The sequence below is a fragment of the Nicrophorus vespilloides genome, unplaced genomic scaffold (assembly GCF_001412225.1).
Source record: "Nicrophorus vespilloides isolate i.1.1-1 unplaced genomic scaffold, Nicve_v1.0, whole genome shotgun sequence".
Classification (NCBI taxonomy): Eukaryota; Metazoa; Arthropoda; class Insecta; order Coleoptera; family Silphidae; genus Nicrophorus; species Nicrophorus vespilloides.
The window spans coordinates 61,615-67,910 of NW_017100092.1; positions in this window are offsets into that span (position 1 = coordinate 61,615).

Genomic DNA, 6,296 nt, shown 5'->3' on the forward strand with positions numbered 1-6,296 from the left:
TATTATTTTTATTCTTACTGATATACGTTGGTATATGTATACATTGCAATTACGTACTTTTATATAGTATATCTATAGTATTATTGTTATTTTTTCAAAAGCATTTTTTGGTAAACTTATTTAATTTGCAGAATTGTAAATAATAATAATAATTTAGTTTTTTTGCATTAAAGAATTTATATTAATTATTTAAATTATAAGACTGTGACTATATTTATTATTAAATATTTATTTAGTAATATCTTTGTTTGGTATTCATTATCTTCAACTTCATGTTGTTCATATAAATTCATGAAAGCAAATAAAATCAATTGCAATTTAATATAATCCGTGTGGTCAATACAACTATATTATATGATTAAACTTTATATGGTATACAAACTTGTAGCATGTATTCGTTCCCGCCTCCGATTTATTAGTTTTAGAAATGCATACAATACGTGTTTCAACTTAGTTGATCACAGTTTTATTACTATTTAAAATATTTTAATGCATTGCTATAATATTATAATAATTCATTTTTTAAGGCTTTTCGAAAACCGAATTATTTGAAAATCGAAATAATTGTCTCCATATTATAAAATTAAAAAAAAAAAATATGTTCCTAAATTGCTTATATAAACATGTAATAATATTGTGTGTTGTTTCTAATTTAAACCAAAATTATGTTTTGGAAGTAAATTTATATTTTATAAATTTAGAAAATGTTTGCATTTAGTACTTTTACATTAATAACTCATTGTCTATATCATAAATTGCTTAAATGTAGCATATCCGATCTTAATATTTTCAATTTAACAAAAGGCATTTGAATTGATAATGCATGTTTTGTATCAGTGCATTTGGGAGTAAACTTTGAACAATGGGTGAATTCAAGTAATTTGATTCCTTTTAGAGTAAACAAGTTATACTTTTTTTTTATCATCAAAGCAGTTCCAGTTTGAATTACTTATAAACAAATAAGTAAATCTAAAGTAAAGTATAGTGTATTTCGAATTAAATATAAGAAGTCTTAATCATTACTTGTATCTCCTCTAATTTTTATAGCAAGTACTTGTACAAGTTTGTACAATTTGAAGACACTATCAAAGATTAATAAATAATTTTATTATTTATAAGAGAATTTGTAGATTAATTAGTATTGTGTTCAAATGTACGAATCGATAAATCTGTTGCTTGCTTTTCGTTGGTATGTGCTTGTTGTCTCTGCGGTGTTTTTATGTAACTTCTAAAATGTAAATATGCTTAAGTGGCTTACATTTTCACGACGTTTTCCAAACTTTTTAAACTTGTTTGTCAGTGGATTAGTACGCTACAACGGCTCACGGATAATGAACCGACACACGCTTTCCAAAATGATTCAATTACAGCATTTTCTCTCACCTATACATAATTAAAATTTCACTCATTTATATTAACATTATCTCTGCACATTTTGGATTATATATACTAGTCGGCTTTATACTTTTATAGTAGTGATAAAAACTAATCAATCGATTTCGTACTTTTGGAAGTTGAAGTAGTATTTTATTTGAATTTCTGATTTTTAATTTTCTTATTTTTTTATTTGTTAAAATGAACAATAATTTAGTAATACAAAATACCTAAAATATTTTAGCGAAATCTAATCTAAATTAATCTCCAATAATTCAAGGAAACATAATCTAAAGTTTATACTTTTTTATATATTGTTTTTTAATATGTTGTTGTTACTCTCTTTATCAATATTCTTAGTTTATTATTATTACAAAATATATTGGTTCCTTATTTCTTTATTATAAATATTTTTACAGAAAATACTCAAAATATAACATAACTAAACCTTAGTTAATTTTATTAAATCTTGATATATTTAATTGGGAACCCTCGGTTAAAACTGTTTTGGGCCCTCGACTAACACTAGTTGGAGGCTTTGGATAGACTTTAATCCAATCTTAGGTTATCTTCATTTTTTTGATTTATGCGACTTTGTTTATATAATGATTTATAAAATGTTAAAAGCCAACCAAAAAATATTTAATAATAAATTATCAACTGGTAAATAATTGAATATTGCTTAAATATAATACGCATTTGTTTTGTTTATCCGGTATGAATAAATAAATGGAAAAACTTGGTAATAATTAATAGTGAAAGATTCATTTGTTTTCTTTTACAGGATGGATGGATGGAAGACGTGGAAGAAAGTCAAGGAAGATGGAGAAGAAGAAGTAAAGGCTCGCGCCACTTAATGTGTTTTTGCGAGGATATCATCAATAATGCAATGCTATTGTATATTTTATTTGCGCTGGGGGGCGGCGAAAACAAAAGTGTGCGCTCGCCATCCCCCCCACGCCTCCGAGCATCCTTTCCGCGTGCCCCCAAACGCCGTCGACCGCCCCCCAACCTCATCCCCAGTCGGCGGGGGGCTTCGTTATTGCGCTGGAGCTATTGCCTCTAGAGGAGCCCCCGGTTTGAATGTAAATAGTGTTTTTGTGATATCTTTTTAACGCTCCCTCTCTTTCTCCATCTCCCTTACTCTTTCGCTCCTCTTATCCCTGGCATTCATTTATTTCTTTGAGCGCGAAGGAGGGAAAAGGAGAGCGTCTTTCGTGCAAGCGTCCTCCGCTCCACAAAGGAAGGACGGACGGCTCCTCTCTTCTTTCTTACTCTTTTTCAACCGCCGACGCCGCTGCCGCCCTCGGGACCGAACAAAACACAGCCTTAACTACCTTTTGTCCAAGTGTCACTTTCTTTTGTTTCGTTCCGCATCTCGTAAAAGTTTAATGTTTAAGAAGAAGCGAGCTTTTTCTTTCATTTTCGCATCTCTGTCTCTCTATCTCCATTTCTTTCTTTCTTTTTTAGACACCCTCAACATTTCTACTGTTTACGCCGCCCCCGCTACTTCTCTCCCCTCTTCACACAAACACGTTCGCATTTTTGTATTGTTTCTTCTTTTTGGTTCTACTTCTGCTGCTTCGTTCTTCGCCGAAAGCCGAAAGCCGAGAGCTTAGATATCTGTTATTTACGCGCCGGGTCCTCCCCATTGTTCCTGTTTAATTTAAGAACGCAAAAAGGGAACGAACAATGGCACACTTTTAATTGCGTCCTTCCATACTCACATGCAGCCGGAAGTAAGGCGCGTTTCGTGAAGCGAATGTTGCGGTGTCGGCGGCGGCAATGGTGTAGGCGGCGTCGCGACGACTTTTCCAAACTGTGTCAACGCCTCAACGTAAAGTCAAAAGTAAACTTAATGCAACAACAACATAAAACTTTTGCAGCTCATTCAGATTTTCTGTTTTGCTTAAAATCGATTTCTTTTTCACAACAAAACAGGACGTTCCCAAAATGCATGTTTCTATTAATATTTACAATATCAATATTGCATAGTAAATAATTATTTCAAGGGTTTAGGGTTTGTATAAACCCTAGAATTTATACAAAAAAACAAGTTTAAACCGGTTTTCGATTTTTCATAAAAAAAAGAGAAAAAATGTATATATAATATTTACAAATAACATATATACGAATAATAACTGATGGATATGTTGTAAACTTTCATCATTTCGTAGTTATATCACAATATAATTATCAACAATATATTTAAAAATCACTTGGAACTTTTTACTTTATTGTTATTCTATTACACACGGTCATCATTGTCACATTTCCACATGATTGGACCACTTCTCCGATGACTTCTAGCCCTTTTAATTGCGCAAAACCAAAACAGATGGTCTTTTTCTCTCCCCAATATATTATATCAAAAACGCAACAGCAATTAACGGACGCATCCTGTTAAGCAAATTGATCAAAGAGCGCGAATCCTTAGGATGAATTAATTGGAAAACACAGAATTCTAAATTAATTGTCCAATTTAATTTTGGTACAATTAAAATACTCAAACTTGAAATATTATTATTATTACCATTTTTAAAAGCAGAAATTACAATGAAAGAGAAGTTTTCCATTTTTGAACTTTTTTTATGCAAAGTGCATGAGCAAGAAAGAAAGGGGTGGACGTTCAATATGCTTTTGCTTGCTGCAATTTGTAGCCAGTCACGTTGATTAGTATGCAATAAACTCCCCTTCGTATAAATCAAAGCGAGTTCCAGTTTCACAGTTAATATTTTAGCGATCTATGCCTCCTTAATACCAACTGTGAAACAGAATAAGAGATTTTTGAATGAATTTCATGCAGCTCTTGTCTGAAACTACACTTCATACTTTTTTAGTATTTTATATCTTATTTTTATATTTTATATTGTATTAGTTTCATGATATGTTAAACGATCCTAATATTTATTAATAAAATTTAGTTATTTTTGAAGCAAGTTTTTTTATTGATATCTTTTATTTAATATTTTGTATCTATTGCCTTTACTTATTGAAACTTAATTATACTAAAATATACATAATTAATAATTGAAACTAATTATGAAATGTAGCTATTTCAACAACTTTAAAGACAGGAAAAAATATAATTTATATTCCTAAATTGCTATGAAAAGTAAAATTGTATTATTATGTAGATCCCATGATATACTTTAATATTTTTCCTTGTTCTGTTTTGTCATTTGTTCTTTTATGTCGTGTTTTTTTATTGCTGTTCTGATTTGTCCGGTCACCGATTTTAATTATTTTAAATTATTGTTTTCAAATTAATTTCTGTGGTGTAGTTCAGGTAATACCTATATGTAATTATATTAAATTATTTAATCAATACTGTTAATTATTGTTAGATAATGTTTTGATTTACAATAAAAATGGGATTAAATGTAAAATTGATGTTAAATTATTTAATTCTGACCTATTTCATTCATTTTCGGTGTCCGATTTTTATTAATAATGGTCCTGGCGAGTCCTCGGAGGCATTCGTTAATTAGGAAGTTTTTTAATGGAATTACTTGGTTTAAAATTAAACCACTTGAACGGAGCAGAGGAGTACAGCAAGGAAAAAAACAAAGTGGAAAATAGCAAGGGAAGAAAGAAGTTGGAAGTGAAAAATAAAAGTATTAGATGACGGGGGTTAAGGGGGGGAAGAAAGAAGGATATATAAATTACAATCTTTTTGCGGTCGCCTCGAGGAGTTTTCTCTCCGCTCGGTAGACGGAGGATGATGGTGGTTTGGAAGCGTTGTGCAAGGGGTGGAGAGGAGGACGAGGAAGAGGTGGAGAAGGTTTGCGAGGGATGGAAAAAATCGCTCTCCGTTTGGAGAGTTGGAAAAGACGCAGAAAGAGAGACAATTAGGGAGTTGATAAATGATTTTCTTGTCTGTGTGCGGCGCTGATGAGGGGCTGGACGAAAGAAGGGGTTGGTGGGAAGAGCGGGGAGTCTTACTGAAACGAACGCAGAAGAAAGAAACGAAACGAAATGAGAGAGAAGGATGGTGAGCTTTTCAGGATCCTTAACGGGGGAGGCTTTGAAAAAGAAATGGGAGAAAGGAGGGAAATAATTTTTGCTTGTCGTTTTATCTCCGTTTGCCAGCGCATTCCCTACAAATCGCCTTTTCAGAGGAGAAAAAAAGGGAGAAGAAAAACGAGACCCCAACCAGAACGAGAAAAAAGATGGAACCCGAGGGCGAACCTTATCTTTATATATAATTTACTGTTCCCTTTTAATGTACATTATTTATTAGATTATACGTCTCTTTTCTTCCTCATAATTTGAAGCTTAACATTTATTGGACACTGATTTTGATATCAAAATCCACCAATTAACAAAATTGTGTTTATTAATACATTATTACAAATTCTGTTAATATAAACAAATTATATTTGTTAGAAATATATTCTCTTATATAGCAATAGTTGTAATAATAGTGTAAGTAAATTGTAATAACAGACTATTACACAATTTTTACAACTATTACTATATAAGAGAATACAATTTTATACAATTATAATTAGTTTATTTTTAACAAACTTGATAAATATTTTAAAGTTATTGAAATCTTAAAGTTTAAAAAAAAACTTTTGTGGTTTATCTTTCTAATTAATAATTTAACTGCACATATTCATTCATTTCACAATCCACCAATTAACAAAATTGCTAATATAAACAAATAATACTGTAATAGTTCAGTATACCTTTTTACACTTCTTAATTTTAATAAATTAGTTATTTTTTATCAAAATTAAAAACAAGCAGAATTTTTAATGATTTTTAATACTTTTTAAAGTAATTTAAATCTGAAAATTGTTAAACTAAAAGTTTGTTTTAGTTATATAATAATTTATTTATATAACAATAATTTTCTACAACATTCATCTTTCAAAACCAAACGTTTTTCTTTTCAACATTTCTTTTCTTATTCT